The following is a 17711-nucleotide window of genomic DNA, read 5'->3' as shown; positions in this document are numbered from 1 at the left end:
AAATAATTATAATAATTATAATTATAATAAGTAATAATAAAGTTCAAGTCCTTTTACACATTGATCTGCTTTAAAAATGAGATTTATTGGATTGAAAACATTTGAACAGTCGGATATTTATGCAATTTTGATAAAACTGATAAATATATTCAAAATGAATTAGGATACGGTAGGTCTGTACATCCAAATCAAGGGTTCTTCTTTAAAGGTTCTTCTTTAAGAGTTCTCAAAGAACTCAAAGAACCATCTGATGCTTAAATAGTTCTCTGCTGGGTTAAAGGGTTCTTCCGATTGGTGTAAAACCTTTAGTAAACAACAATTGGATAATAATAATAATAATATAAATAAATAAAATAATATATATATACCTTCTTGGAAACAAAGAGGACATTTAAACAGACCCTTTTTTTGCATTAGGAAGTGAAATCCAGACCCTGAATTCAGTTTCCAGTCCTGGACTTAATCATCCTTGGATCGGTGGGACACTACATAGCCAATCAATACATTAACTGTTCCCTTAACGTCCACTGAGAACAACTGGAAACTGGATTCCAGGTCCACATTTGGATACCTGGGGCTCACAGGACACGAAGGATAGACAGTTTTTGTCCGTAATACTCTTATCATTTTCTCCTGTTTTCGGTGCATGCTGTTATTTTTATTTAAGACAAACTGTAAGCTGTGCTGCGTATTTTAGATTATTACCAAGCCCCAAATAGCGTCTGCCAGGACTCGAACAGGGCAGGTTGCTGGATGATGAAATCAGTCCATCTGTGTTGTCACAGACATCCCACTTCATATTTCAGTTCAAAAGCAGCTGACTGCTGATACACGAGTGCAGCATAGTGCTTAACCTTCAGGGTCATTAAAAGATTCAGGGGTTTGTGTGGGCTGAATACAAGCATAACTCATGTGGCTGTGGAGCAAAACCTGGAGATGTGAACAGCTGGTGACCATTTTATTCCACCTTAAAAGCTTTGGAGCGTGATAACTATGACTGGTAGCCTGTGAAATGTTTCACCAAAATGTCTGAAAGGACCAGATAAATAGTTTTAGTGTGGATCTGAAATCTACATACCGAACAATAAGATCTGGCAGCTTCTTAAAAACGTATCAAGTCTAAAACCCAAAAAGTACAGAGACAGAAGAAGCCTCATCACATTGTGATCTATGTGGACGATATAGTAAGAGTCCCTTGGTTGCCAGAGATCAAACCTCTACTATCTAAAGCCGTAATGAAGGGATAACCAGGCTATTACTTGGTATGATGCTCTTTGAAATTGTAGATCAAATAAGTAGATAGCCATGCATTTCTATTAAGCCCTTACAGTGATTATAATTGGCTATCAATAACTGATACATCCCCTATAAAACTAACCTGTAAAGGAAGCTTAAATTCACCTGTTTTTGCAAACACTGCTCTAACAATAATGATCTCCCCAGGCTAACCTGTAGCTTAAAGGAGTGCTATTTTGTAGCACTGAAGCCTGATTTGAGTGTTACTTCAGTTTTATAATACGTCTCTGGCCTCTAAAACTGATCAGAGGTCTGAGATACTTGTTCCGGGAGGTACAAAAGAGTAGGTGTGTCTGGCTCCACCTGCGCAGACTCTGCTTGCAAATTTGACAACATGGTGGACAATATTGGCCTCAGATCTATGAAATGGAGTGGAATGAAACCACTGTCCACATTTTTTAGTCATCAATCCAACAGCCTGACTTCACTAAGGCTCCTGTCCCTGAATGCAATCAAATCCTGACAGCAATGCTCCGAAATCTAGTAGAAAGCTTTGCCATGACAGGATAAACTCCTTTTAATATGCTTGATTTTAGAAGAAACAATGAACATGAATGTGCCCCAATGTTTTTATCCATATAGTGCAAACTGATCAACCATAACAGCAGCAAGTGAACAGTCAGTTCTTGGGGTTTTGATCTACAACATCTGAAGCAGGAAAGATCAGCAATTGTCCGCCATGTTGTCAAATGTGCAACCAGAATGTGTGCAGTACGGACCAGACGTAGAGGCAGACACACCTACTCACTTGGTAGGCCCCCACCCTCTTCACCCAGAACAAGCCCCTCCCCCCACTTGCACTCCAGCTGGTCGCATGTGCTCATCTCACGATAAAAACATAAACAAGTATTAGAGAGAGCACGAGAGAGAGAGCACGAGAGAGAGAGAGCACGAGAGAGAGAGAGAGAGCATGAGAGAGAGAGATTGAGGTGTTATAGACATTCCACTGCTAAATGACATGGGCCACAATAAACCGGGGATCTAAGCTGAAATAGAGCGGAGCATGCAGACAAATCGATCAGCACAACGAACAGCCCCAATTTGAATGAATATTACAATTATTATTACGCCTAATAATAATAATAATTATTATTATTATTATTATTAATATAATTATAGTTATTATTATTGCACTATTCTTTAATGTTATGCTTTCTGTTTTGTGTATAAGAATTATTAAGCATACACAGCCTCTTAAACTCAATTTGATCTCTTGCTGCTTAGGAATAACTCTGCATCAATGTTCATTAATTAATAATAATATTAATAATGATAATAATAATTCCTCATTTATTTTGGGGGGCAGGGCTCTTTGACATGGTTTCGGTGCATTTTCGGGGGAGGCTAAAATGCATATCATCAATATGTCACACACATATTTTCTCTTATGTCAGCATCAGAGAGAGAGAGAGAGAGAGAGAGAGAGAGAGAGAGAGAGAGAGAGAGAGAGAGGCGAGTGAGATCAACACACTGGTTAGGGTCTTCAGTATAGCTTTCCTGTGGTAGAGGGTAAGTGAGGATAGCCCGTCCTGCGCAGGACCAAAGCCCAGACGAGTGCTGACTGATGGCAGTCAGACATCTCACAAAGACTAACGCTATCACTAGTCAGCATGACCTACATGGCCATGTGCTCGATCTCCCTCGCCCTCGCTCTCTGCTGCATGAACTCATTGCACCCGGCTCCTGCCGTGGTGAACCTCCTAACCTCCCAGCTCGTTCACACACACTACCTCTGAGGATCTGCAGAGCTTACTGAATGTAAAACATTGCACGCACACACACACACACACACACACACACACACACACACACACACAGACGTGCATTGGTATGCGATCACTGTCTCTCTTTCAATCATACAGATATACGCCCAGTCTTCTGCTGTTGACACACAGATGTATAGTGTTGATATAGTGTTTTCTTTTTGCCGTAAAACCTTGTATTTCCTGAATTCTGACCATTCAAAGAGCCGTTTGGAAGCTTAAATGGTTCTCTGTCTGGTTAAAGGGTTAAAAGATTCGTAGGCTAGATGGTTTTCTACAAAACATTTTACAAAGGGGTTCTATACAGCACCAAAAAGGGTTCCACTATAGTTACGAGTCAAAGAACCCTTTTCGGTACTGTATAGCTGCTTTTTGCTTCACCTTTCAGCACAAATACATAAAATGACAAAATCCATATTCATCTTTTCTGCAAAATAATAACATTAAAATACTAATAGCTGACTGCCAGCACGTTCTTGTTCGCTCTGCTGTAAGGAATGAGACCGACACCAGCACAGAGCTTACTGACGACCCTGCAATTCAACTTAAACTCAAGCAACAGTAAAAAAACAACAACAAAAAAAAAAACATTAAATACTTTTTGAGCTGTGCTTATGTGTGTGTTTTATAATTGGTCATTAAATTGATTCGTTTTTGCTAATAAATAAATTAATACATTTTTAAAAAATGTATAAATGTTTTGTCCTGTCTAAAATGTAACCTGCAGGGCACTGGGAGGCAAAATTACATTTTTAGATATTTACTACGTTTACCATTATTAATATTAAGTGGTTGATGGTTGGTGTGGTGCAACGGATAACATCAAGTACCTGCCATCGTGCTGGGACACTGTGGCTTGATTCCCGGTCAAGGCTGACCGTATGCTGTGCTACACCAACGAGAGTCCTTGGGCAAAACTCCTCACACTACACTGGCTCACCTCTGTAATATGAGTAACCTTGTAAGTCCCTCTGGATAAGAGCGTCAGCTAAATGCCTTTAAATGTAAATGTAAAAAGTGGACAATGTGAATCGTTCCTTCGTTCCTTCATTCCTTCGTCACCACCCCTGTATTTCAGTGTGATTTACTTCATTTACATCTCAGTTAATCAGGCAGAACCCTATAGGCCCTCATAGGAACTCATTTCCCATGCAGAACTAATATTAGAGTCATAGCAGTTACTGAATAATTGATAGTACTAACTCAATAATTTGTCTTAGCATGTATAACAGAATACTATGCTTGTGCTTTAAGAAGATAACCCTCACTCTGCACTCAGCTTGGATCCTCTCATTGGCTTCTTACTATGGAACAACCCATCTTTTGCCAATCAGCTCCATTACGGTTGGGTATTATTTCGACACCTGCTAAAAAGCATTAGCCAACTACAGTGAAGCTATTAGCAGGGAGCTGAATAAGGCTGGCCCGCAGCCAGCAGCTTCATTTACCAAGGCGCTGCTTGGCAGAGAAGGGCGAAGCTGTAGCGTGTGGGCCACTGAGAGAGGCGGGCGCCGGTGAGCTTAAGTGAATTTTTGTGTACCTCTCAGAAAGCATAACCACGGCAATGAGTGACGAGCGGCTTCCTTCCTGTCCTGTCGTCTCTTTGGGAACAGGACTTTTCTCGCTTTGCTGAACAATGCCTCGGTGTTCAGTGAGATGTTCTTAGTAACCAGAGTACATTCATGAGGCAACTTGGCCTGCAAAGTAGCCTCGATTCCACCCACCATGAGCTCCATACGGACAGAAGGAAGCTCGGCCCCACGCGATTTCTAGGGGTCCGTAAATATATCAGGGGTCTCACAAGCTAACCAGAATTCTTATTACAGTAACAGACTGAAAACTACAGCTGATAACTTGGCTCAGTGTTTGTTATCATGTGCGCACTGACTCACGTATAATCACTGATGGTGGGCATTTCCATCCTTCTCGGACTCACTGAAATGAAGAATAGTGGATTACCCCATCACCTCACACATGGAAGATCAAAGTAGGCCTCTATACACACAGTGCTTTACCAATACCAGTCCTCAAACAAGGCCCAACATGCTACATTCACCTACCACTGTGAGGTCTGATGAATATCAGATAGGCTATAAATGAGGAGACCAGCCACTGGTTGGAAATATGAATGAGAGTACTCATAATGCTCAGCATGGCATTAATGTAAAGGAGCCAATCATGCTGGTTACACTGCGAGCGGAGGGAACCCTACCTCTTGATATGGAGATCAGTGCAAGTACAGTAGCTAGAAAAACTGAAAAATTACATTTTTGGGCATTATTGAGCAAAATGCGCCTACCTACTCATGAGGTTTTTGTCAGATTAGATCAGTGATGTATTTTTTTTTCTGTAACGATAATCTGACCTTTAGTTTACAGTAGTCTGATGTCTCCCCATTCATAGACATAGAGGCTCGGTCTCATATGACTGGAAATAAGTGACGTGGCATTGTAAAGATGGCCGCAGAGTGAACAGACTTGTCTATAATAGACTCTAAAGCAGCTGTAAATATTAAACGTCTCCTTTAAACTGTAAATATTAAACATCAGAACCACTTATATATAGATTTTTTTCCCCCCATTATTTTTTTATAGATTATTTTTTTATTTTACCCTTTTTTAGTAGCCTGTGTACTGTGCACCTCACCTTTTCCACTTAGTGGAAACCTGTGTGGGTGGCAGGTATACATTAGACCAGTAGAGATAAGTGTTAGGGATTCTGTAGCGAAATTTTATACATATTTGTTGGTTAAATTCAGATTCAGAGGCCGCATGCTGGGGGCAGCCATGAGGGAATCAGCAGAAGTAGCTGAAACATCTAGTCAGTGGTTGTAGATAAGAAGGGTTGAGGTTAGGTGGTGAAGAGCAGGGTGTGTTTGAAGGTTGTAGCATGGTAGGAGATATAGGCTGTTCTGTGTATATGCTGTAGGTATAGTGATACTGAGCTCGGAGGGAAGTGTGGGTCTGGGAGGCCAGACTTCACTGACGAAAGGGTCTAGGGTCTGGGTTTCTACCTGGTGACCCCTGTGAAGAGCTTGCAGTGTAGTGGGTGATTAGAGCATGGAGATACACTTCATCGTGGTACCCCTGAGCATATCCGGTTTACTCTAAGAGACTATGCTCTCAAATTTGATATGGCATTGATTTTTTTTTTACTTCTATGAAAAACCTAATTTCACTTCCAGAATAAAATTTCTGGTATTTTGTAGTGCCACTACTGACATGCAGCTAAAAGACTATCAGACCCCCTTTAAGGTGTGTTAAATATGCTGATGTATATAATAAAATAAAAATAAAAATGATAAAAATTATCAATAAAAATGATCAAACACTCTCGAAGGCCTGTAAACAACTAGAAGGCGTGTAAAAGGTGATGTTCCATGAAGAAGGTGATGAAGGTGATGTTCCATGCTTCAGCACAAACAACAAGCCTGCACTGTACTGATAAACAGTTCATCACCTTTTACTAAACCGAGACACCTGCTCTTTTAACACAACATGCATCTGGATCATATCTTGATAAGACTGGAACAACATGCATTTACGCGTGGTAGTCAAATGCGCCCCAGGTTGGTGGAACCGACATCTGTTTGCTACACGGCGTTCAAAATGCAAATCAGCTTATTAAACGACAACCAGTGACGTCCAATGCAAATGACAGGTGTCGCCATCAGAATCTCAATCTTGCATGCCCATGTTCTTTCCCCTTAGACTGCAAAACAGTGATAAGTAATAGTAATAAGTAATAGTGCAGGCTGAAGGCCAGCTGCTGGCATGCTGCCTGTTGCTACCATAGCGATTGTAGCCTCTGTGTCTTATGGATAAATGAAAGAGCAGCAAACCAACAAAATCAATATCCATGTAGAGCTGGAGCTTCTTTCGAGAGCCTCCACTTCAACAACCAAAGCCTTGAAGCCTTAGGAAAGCGAGAAAGGCGACAAGCAGGGCACTGACTGTGTGTTTGAGGGGTGTGTTCTCATTGATGAAGAGTGTTCACTGTGTTTAACTTCAGGTCATGTGAACCCTTTGTCCACCATGTGTGTGTGTGTACATATATATATATATATATATAGCTTATTTAATCAATTGATGTGATTAATCACAGCTTGGCTACATAGTTTGTAGAACACACAAGTGGTCTAAGTAACTTTATCTTACATTTACATTTATGGCATTTAGCAGACGCTCTTATCCAGAGCGACTTACAAGGTTACTCGTATTACAGAGGAGGGCCAATGTAGTGTTAGGAGTCTTGCCCAGGGACTCTTATTGGTGTAGCGCAGCATAGTCACCCAGACCGGGAATCGAACCCTGGTCTCCCACATGGTGTTGTTGTAACGCAATGGTAGGTGGTGGTGTTATCTGTTGTGCCACACCAACCATCACAACCAACTTGATCTAATCCTGATACTCACAATGCCTGAAAGGTAAGAGGTATAACCGGGGTTTAGCTGTGTTTGCGTGAGGTAAGTGAAAGCAATGGCAGCCATACTGCAGTAGTGTAGCAGAATAATAATCAGTAGTATGATAAACTATTATGAAAGTCCTTGGACTTAAAACACATCAGAAATAGCTCCCGTGTTAAGAACATATAGTGTTTTAAAGGGCCCATATACTACACTGTATTTTACTCACAACGATTGTGTGGTTTTAGGTAACAAATATTATTTTTTGGATTGTTTTATACACAAACATAAATCTACAACATTAACTTTAGAGCAGAGGCACAAAAACATTCATACCTTGTCCTGGAAGGTAATGTAATTCTGGAGCATTTCTATTGGTCTGGATTTGTCAAACTATGCAAAAAATCTAAATGGGTTGTTTTTACAGCTCAGGTTCTGTATGTCCAGATGGGTGTATGTCTGACTGTATGTCCAGATGGGTGAATGCTATTCAATTATTATTTTTTTTAATAAGTCTTTTAATGAAATTGATATACTACAAATAATATTATAATAATATGATTTATTAATTTAGCTAACATTTGAAACTACAGCTAGAGGAAGTGGATCAAGTCTTCATATCTCTATGCACCCGACGAGAGGGAGGGTGACATATATCGACAGGGAGAGGACAGAAGAGAGAAAGGCAGATTAAACTTAGGTAAGACTATTAAGAACATTAATGGATATAAATAAATAGTTTACAAACCTTGTCCTACAGTCCAGTGTCACTGTATTTCATCTCTTATGTCATATTTCATTAATCTTTGTACTATTTCATATTCATTGGGGGGGGGGGGGGGGGGCACTGGTTTGCCTTCAATGACTCAAGTAAGTCAAGCCAAGACCTCAGCAAGGTACCGGTCTAACTTTCCTTCAAGTAAACTAGAGTCCCATGAACCGTCATCAGTTTCTAAACATTACCTCTCAACCCTTTTTGAATGTTTAGCTTCTTAGTAAAGCACTTCTGAGGCACAGACAGACTGTACAGTCAAACAGAGCCTATGGTAATGAAATGCTAATTCAGCCTTAAAGGACAGAACAGCAGGAGTTAATGTCTTTCCCTCAGGGAGTTAAACAAGGCTTCGCATTGTTCGAGTGTGAATGAAGCTTTTCAGCAGTACCTCATCATCAGTCTAGAGTAAAGGAATGCGAGTATTTCCCATAACTGTGTCTCAGAGAAACAGGGCAAGGGTCAAAGTTAATTAGAGCCGACTGTTTGCATCAAAAGTGGTGTACTGGCTGAAAAACTGTGTGTGTTAAAGTTTGTGGACACCTGCTCCTAGGCTGTTATTGTGGGATTTATCCCATGTATGCTGCAGCAACAGCCTCTGCTTTTCTCGAAAGACTTTACACTAGATGTTGGAGCACTGCTATAAGGATTTGACTGCATTCAGCCAAGAGAAAATGAGGTCAGATACTGATGTCATGTCATGGTTAGAAAGGGGGGGGGGGGGGGGGCAGCCATGGCCTAAAGGTTAGAGAAGCGGGCTTGGGACCAGAACTCCTCACTGGTTTGATCCATGTTTGAGATGCCCCTCAACAAGGCACCCAACCCCCTGCTGCCTCAGGTGTGTGTGTTACTGCCCAAGTTACTGCCCAAATCACTAGTGTGAGTCTTTAGTGTGAGAGACATTTAGTAGTGTCAGTGTATGAGTAGATCCTGCAGCAAATCTAGCTTGAAACCACACACACGGCATATTGTTGTTAGTAGCACAGTAACCTACTTTTAGAAGCTTGTTTTAAAGCAGCATTATGCGAGAATTGGTATTTTTGCTCCTGGGCTCCCCCTACAGCCGAGAAGTGGAATTCATGCATTGAGCCACCCCTAAAAGACGCTCTTTACACATGCATTTCTGGACAAAGATGTGCAGTTTTTGCAAGCGCTGTGCTGTCTGCTTCACCAAAATGACATAGTACAGTTGGCAGCGTGCCGAGGACTGGAATACTATTCTCCCTACTACATGTCAGTGGAATGGCTAAAAAGAGCTAATTTTATTATTTTAAAGCTCAATGGTTTCTGAAGAAGAAATATTGGATCTGTATCAGCAGAAAGTTTCAATATTGGTATCGAAAACCAAAAAGCAGAAAGTGATATTGTGCTTCGGGGGTGAGTGTGTGTGGATTGCATGCCTGGGAGATACTAGGGAGGGTCAATCAAAGGGTCTGCTTCCCCATTATGCTCTTTCATGTGAGCATGAGTGTAACTGGAATCAGAGAAGCAAAGCAGCATCCCATAAAGCCATCTTCAGCGAAACAGTCAATGATGAATCTTCAGATTAACACAAAAACAGCCCCACCTGCTTCCATTGGTCAACTTTGAATCATTCGGCCTTAGCCTCGGCCTTGCACGGCTTTGTGGAGCATGCCGTTGGCTGTGGAACACCAGGCTGCAGCAACACTTTGTTTTCATAGGCTAAAGAAATCTATTGTCTATCTGTTGGCTGAACGTAGGTTAAACTGCGGCAGAACAGAGAGACTGTGTGACGGCAGCAGTGGAGAGCGCTTCCCGGAGACGGTGGCTGGTTGAACAGCTGGGCGTTTGCCAGCGGTGCAGAGGCGCATTTTCAAACCGCTTTGAAGCTGATTATTCGCATTGTGTCAGGTCTCTACCCCCGTCCTCCCTTCTGTCCTGTTTCCCCTCATATTCCCATGAACAAAGCTTCACACACACACACACATATGCTCATGAGAACATACTTAAAGCCACAGGCAGACTTAATTTAAGCTTTGTGCTACATATCATCAGTGTCATCAACATTTCTCCAACTATATGGACAGCAACGATATTCAGCTCCAGTAAAACCAAGCATCCGAAAGTTTTGTGGACACCCCTAATCTAATGAATGCATTCAGCTACATTACATTGCACCCTTTGCTAACACAGATGTGCAAATGCATGCACATACAGCTTGTCTAGTCCCTGTAGAGTAAGTAGATGATCCTACTGGCACTATGTCTAATGCCAGGTGTGGGCTAGAGGGGTAACCCCCCCCCCCACCGGCATTGACTGTGATCTCTAAAAGGATGGATGTTGTTGCCTCATCTAGTACTTTTTGGAATGAGCTGTGCAGTTGGGGATGAGGTGGAGTGGTGATCATCAAACATCCTGACCTCACTAACACTTCTGTCATTGAATGCAATCAAATCCTTACAGCAATGCTATACTGCAAAATCTAGTAGAAAGGCATCCCTGGACAGTAGAGACAGTTACTCCAAAATAGGATAAACTCTTCCCTTTGATTTCAAAAGAAACAATACATAAGCAGGTGTCCCAATACTTTTGTCCACACTGGGCATGTTTTCAGGCTTTCTAATCTTATCTTTTCCTGTAGATTTAGGAGTCTTGCCTAAGGAAGATGCTCATCATTCCATCATGCAATGAGACTTCATTATCTCTGCAGAAGGTTAGGTTAGATGCAAAAGTTTAGATACCCCTGTTTTGATATTAAAAAAAAAGGTTTTAAGTGAAAATCAATTAGAATTGAACAAAATAAAGTGGATAAAGTGGATTTGTTAAGAGATTTTCTCTTAGAAAACCAATAAAACATGAATGTCATTTGACCAGAGGAGCTCAAACAGTTGCATACACCAGTCTCTCTCAAATCTTCACTGGCCTCGAACTGCAATTCAGCTGTACTGATTCACTTACAGAACTTAAACCAGCTTTAACCCATCTACTCAAACACTGCCCCACTTAGCATCACGGTCTCAGTCCATTTTAGACTCTCGGTCGGACCAAAGCGGGGAAAAAAAAAAAAAACACTTCTAGCGCTCAGCCATTATGAGCTGAAGCTCATTAAAACACATGAAGATGTAGTCGGCCCGCATCCGTTCTAAAACACCCCCCTCTGGTGGCCCACTGAGAAAAATAAAGAAGAATCTTCAAAATCTGAGAATAAAGCTCTGCCGCTGCACGAAAGTAAAGAGCTGGTCGCCTAAGGGTATTTCCAAAGATGGTGATGTTGAAATAGCTCCACATGGTTATGAGAGAGAGAGGTAATCCGTTAATGAGCAGCATTTATTAGGGCCTGACTGATGCGAACCTTTTATCATCAACACCAATTTTATGTTGCTAGAACTTGGATAACAAGTAAATATCAGTATTTCACTATATCTACTGTAATGCTACTGTAGATTTGAATTGTATACCCCATAGGCAGGATTAAACAGGCCTCACTGATCGCTGTAACTGTCTGTTGTCAGATGTGAGATTTCAGATATGACTTGCAGACTCTGAAAGCTTTTATTACGTTCTAATGATTATTGTTCAGTAATTACAGTGTAAAAAAAGCTAACTGGCTTAGTTTACGGACGGGTTTCCTGTTTACAAGCGTTACTGGGTGTGCGTCCAGCCAGGGGGCAACAGCTCTTTGGTAACATAGCCGGTCACTAGATTGTCACGTTAGTCGACTGCTGTAATCAGCGTAGATCTCAAACAGGGTCTGTAAATCCTGCTGACTCAGTAATAAAATACGGTTTCAGAGCTGAGTTGGCAAAGGGACGTGATCCCCTCGGAATATCAAACATTTGCCACCCATCTTCTCTGCGGTTGGTGCAGTTTACTGCACACCAACTCCTCGTCCTTGTTGCTCTCTTCTGCTGCTTTCAGACCCCTGGTTGCGCTTGCATCTCTGTGATGACGGAAGTTGTAAGGAGTGGGGAATGAGGATGGTCTGGACCCATCGGCAGTCAAGTGATTCAACTGTAAGACTAAACTGATTGGCGGTTAATTATCTATTACTTGTATTATTATTCATCACTTCTTGTCATAGATAGGTTTGGTCACGCCTGACATATCTTTTTCGTAGTGTCGCACCAATACTGATATCGGCACTTACGTGCAGTCTCGGTATCACATTTACAGTTAAGGCATTTAGCAGAAAGTTTAGACACTACTAAACACAAGTCAGTAAGGAGACCACTCTGCTATTCGCCCAGAGGTATCGCCAATAGAGGATACGGATATGAAGCTTACTGATACATTTTGGGGTTTTTACATAGAACATTTTACATAGAATGTTTAAACAACTAGGTTAAAAACCTCACAGACTAAACAAACTGTGTGAAACTTTATTCCTTTAGCTTTTTTTATCCATGCTTCTGATCTGACTATTTGTAGAACTTAGCGGAGTATTCGGACAGTGTGGAGCGCTGAGGAGGGAGGAGGGCGGCCTAACGCTTGGATTGCTTTCAAAGTTTCGTCCACCAGAATCAAATGTTATAACAACTAGTAAAAGGCCGTCATAAATAGTTATTACCATTAAACAGACACTTAATGGAACTTTTACATTAGAACTTTTTGTTTTCTTCTGGTGTTTTTTTGGTTCTGAAACGAAAAGTTGAGCTTAAAAGTTGGCTTTTTGTTTTTCACTGCTCTGAAATGTGAATTTTAAATATGAATAAAAAAGCTGTTTGGTCGAGCTTAGCAAGATTATGCTTCCCTACCTGCACGTGTTTCTGCATTGTGGCTTTTTTTTTCGTAGCTCTGAAACTTGCAAATGTGCAGTTCCTCAACCACTAAATGCTGTTCTTTCAAGCTTATTATATCTTATTTGGGATACGATGTAATAAAGTACAACCTATAAAAAGTGGAACGCTGTAAATGTCAGGACTTGTAGCCATGTATCAAGTATTTAAGTCAGAGTTGGTATAGATATTGATACTCGGTATCGGCAGATACCTGAAAAACCGGTATCGGTATCAGAAAGAAAAAAGTGGTATCGGTGCAGCCCTAATTTTTTCTGTGTCAGCTCAAGAAAGGGGTCCTTCCATCAGTCTCCTTGGAGGCAGAACCTTTAAAAGTTTAGAGCAATCATCAGGAGGTTGTGCGGTTAAATCCCGCCAATGGCACAACCAAAAAGTTGGCATATATATATATATATATATATACATATATATATATATATATATATGCAATACTGGCACTAACAAAATTACGGGTAGCAAATATTGACCAATAGCCAAGCAAGGCCACTGATCATCACTCAGCATGACTAAACCTTCATGTTTTTAGACACATCAACTGTGAATTCCACCACTACAATAATGCCTTTAAGCCATTTTGGAATCTTCTTCTCTCCTGCACTTCACAAAAAAAAAAAAAAACACCTCACAGACTAAACAAACCGTGTGTGAAACTTTATTCCCTTAGCTTTTTTTATCCATGCTTTTGATCTGACTATTTGTAGAACTCATTAAGTATTCAGACAGTGCGAAGTTCAAACGGGAGCAACGGAGGGAGGAGGGCGGCTTAATGCATGGATCGCCTTCAAAGTATCGTCCACCATAATCAGAGAAACCGCCAGCAGAGAAAAACAGCCCTACAGCACTAGCATCACTGATAACCCTTAAGAGGTCACAGTGGACACAGGTGCTAGCCAAAGCATGACATGATGTAATGGTCAATATTTCTCACATGCTCTGTAAAAGTCTACCCTGAAAGTCTAGAAATTCAATCCCAGTATAGAGGAGAACATTAATGGGGGGTGGAAGGGTTGTCTGCCCTCACTGTGAACTTACTTGTTGAATTCTTACTACAGTTTATGCAATATTCAGTCAATATTCAGTCAATATTTAAATAAATAATTGATTTGCTCCAGTCTGTAAATTACGGTACTGTTTAATACCCATGTATTTTGAACAATATTGGGTGGCTCATACTGAATGATAAAGTTTATAATATACATAAATAGTAAACCGCACTATTTATTACTATTTATTCGTAAATACACAATATGTCCAAATGTTTGTGGACACCCCTTTTAAAAGAATGCATTAAGCTACTTTAGGTTGCACCCATTGCTGACACAGTTGTGCAAGTGCACAAGCACAGCTTGTCTAGACGTCCTGCCAATAGAATGAGACTCCATAGACCAGATAAACATGATCCTAATACCTGGCGTGGGCTAGAGGGGTATGACGGCCTTTCACTAGTTGTGAATGGGGTGGGGCGGTGATCATCCAACCTACCGACCTCACTAAAACTATTGTGGCTAAATGCAATTGAAGCCTCATAGCAATGCTCCAAAATCTAGTAGAAAGCCTTTCCTGGACTGTAGAGGCAGTTACTCCAACAAAAGCGAAAGCTTATTACTCCAAGTCAATAAGCAGGTGTCCCAATACCTTTGTCCACATAGTGTAAACGGGTATTCAGCATACTGTCGCTGCCATGCAAAAAACCTTGTACCTCCATTTCTGAAGTTTTTCACATTTTGGCTTAATTTTCATCTTTTAGTTGTTCTTTACATTGTGTTCATAGTTCTAGATGAATGGACCAATAGAAACACTCCAAAAGGACTTAAAAATAAGGAATAAAAATAATTTTCTTAGTCCTTAAAGGATTCATTTATGCAAATGAGTGAATTGGATTTGAGGTAAGAAAGGAAACACCCCGATCCAGGCATGTTTTAATGGATCGGGTATTGGCTATTTTAACGTACACAAATGGTTAACAGATCCTGTTATGTACTACGAGTTCCGCCTCCCTAACCCACATCGCTAACACGATTGGCTTTGCTGTTTCTTGCTTACATGTGATAGGCTGTCAACTAGAATGTGTAAATGTGTGAATGTGGGCTGAGTCAGGGACATCATCGTGCATTTTATTATTAAATGATAAACGATTCTGTGGGCTATTATAAGGAACTGGTGGCAACCCTAAACGCTAGTGTGTGTTTGGCAGTTAGCTTAATTTGGTGATATGCTCAGTCAGGATGGCAGCCAAAAAAATGGAAGGTGGACCTTAGGAGCCACTTTAGAGCCTAAGTCACAGAAACTTTTCAGTTGTGTAGGTAGTAATGATAATTAACAAAGCCATACATGTCTTTCACGGTTCATATGGCTGCATCAGGGTGTTATTTCGTCAGATTACAGAAACAACACGACCGTGTAGTAGCTCAGACCGAAGAGAAGCAGGTGGAGAGGCAGGCTCCCAGATAAAGTCAGTATAGACGAAAATCCTAAAAGTCAGTCCCTGAACAGCGTTGATTTGTCACTAGGTGTTTCCATTAAGTACAGAAAGCTAACTGGGATGCTGTTGGTTTACATAATTAAAACTGTGTAATGACAAATAAACTCCCTTTATGAGTGGCTACCATATCTATAAAAAATGGCTCTAGATGACCTGGCATGAATTGAAAAAGCCTCAGCTTCCAGGGTGCCCCTTGTGGACCGCTTTTATGTCCCCATCAATGTCAAGATTAAGCCTACGCCACTGTCTGTAAGTTATTAAAAACACTAAGGCTGTGTGGGATCGGCCGAAGCTCAGCATTAAAGAACTGCTTTAATGCTTAAACAAACTGGATTGGTATATCCCTAATTATATATAAGGGACAAGGGAAAAGCAGGCTCGAGGTGAGGAAAGAGGCGCTTGTGCTTTGACGAATGTTAGTCGGACATAGCAAGGAGCACAGCGCTGATTAAAATGTGAGCATTTCTGTTCTGACAGATGGGTGACTGAAAAGCGCAGACGTGACGGAAGCGGAGTAGAGTGAGGGCTGGCGCTGGCATGTTGCCCCTTGCTTTTCCAGCGAGTTCTCCAGGACCCCAGAGGCTGTGCCAAATGCCCCATCATTCCCGGGCAGACAGGGCTGGGCGTGCCAGCTCGACAAATGTGGATCAGGGCTATCAGTTAACACGCGGGCCGGCCTAACCTTTAGCTGCTCTCCACACAGTTCAGGGGGCACTGGGGAGAAAACTCCTCACTCCTCTAACTGTGAAGCCTCGCGAAGGTTAAATTCACAGTTCCTACGGTAAAATGGAAGGACAACAGACTGGAGCCAATACTGGATGAATGGAAGTGAAAGGTGTAAACCAGAGTATTTTCACCATTGACCTACACTTCAGGTCCTCACTCTAAAAAACACAGTTCCAGAGTTACGAAAGCATTCATAGTAGTAGGTAAATTCATAAGTATTTGGACAGTCAAAATACCTGACTGGGCCTGAAAGCTTTAATGCAGGGAGCTTAATGAAATTCTTTTAATAACCACGTGGGGACCACTGCAGCCATTTTTTACATAGCTGCTCCATTTCCACAAGCTCAAAAGTAATTGGACAATTAACTGAAAACCAGGTTAACGACCAGGTGTGGCCTGTTCTCTCATTAATTCATGACACATTAGGAAGACAAAAGGTCTAAAACTGAATTTGCATTTGGTAGCAGTTCAGGGGAACTTTTAATATGCAATATTCTGAAAAAATGAGATACAGAAGAAACCTAAAAAGAGGCAAAATCAACAATTTGATACAAAATTAAAAAGAAAAAATGCCATGGTAACGCTCAGCAACACTAAAAGGCTTGTTACCACCCACATTTCATTAGCGATACCAAGTATTACAATGCTCGCTACCAAATGATACTATGGCAGAACACCTAAAACAATGAACATCAAGGGTTCCTGGACAATTCCTGGACAGTCTTCCTTGGACTAAACTGCACTGTCCGAAATACAACTCATTACTGAGCTGCTTTATTTCTGTAGGGGTTCTGCGCTCAGTTCTTCTGAAAGGGACAGTCAAACTGAATGGAAATATTAAAGATATCAAAATGATCTTATAGATATGATTTCCATTAATCAAAGTCCTAATTTTTTTTAATTGTTTTTGGTTGTTAAAATGATGTGCCTATGTGTGGACTATGTATTATGTATATTATATATATATATATATATATATATATATATATAGCTGATTATTATAATTATGAACAGAAAGTTGAAAACAAACCTTTTTAAATACTCTGTGCAACTCTACTCTGCTTTTTTATACTTCCAAACCTACTTTACTTATTTAACGTTAAACCATGTTCACGTACTTCTAATTTTAGCAATGACCCCTTAAGCTGCAAAGGCCTGTATGTGGGCTTATGTTTCAATCAATTCCTCACTCTGCAAAGTACATTTCACAATAGTTACTAATGTGTAGTAATTATTAGATACTAAGTCTTGAAATGCATTGCTGAATGATAGGCTTATATTTTCAGAAGTATCTTGAATGTATGACGGTTGATGTGCATGACAGCTGTAAACAGTAAAACACATCCTGATATATACAGGAAACCAGCAATGCAGAAATCAACATACACAGTGCACATCAAATGCATCCGGACATCCTGATGACAAAACATCAGGCTAAAGTAATATGGTTGAATTATTCTCCAAAAGATATTAAGTCATTAATTTGGGAAAAACTAGGAGAAAAACTCCC

General features: G+C 40.7%; 1 protein-coding gene across 3 annotated transcripts in view; it reads right to left on the bottom strand.

Annotated features, from left to right (window-relative positions):
- rfx7a (regulatory factor X7a) overlaps window positions 1-17711 on the bottom strand; it is a 51799-nt gene that overhangs the window by 31928 nt on the left and 2160 nt on the right. The gene's annotated exons all lie outside the window — the stretch shown is intronic.

This window comes from Salminus brasiliensis, chromosome 25 (genome assembly GCF_030463535.1).
Source record: "Salminus brasiliensis chromosome 25, fSalBra1.hap2, whole genome shotgun sequence".
In the NCBI taxonomy this organism is placed as follows: domain Eukaryota; kingdom Metazoa; phylum Chordata; class Actinopteri; order Characiformes; family Bryconidae; genus Salminus; species Salminus brasiliensis.
This window is presented reverse-complemented; position numbering and strand designations above follow the sequence as displayed.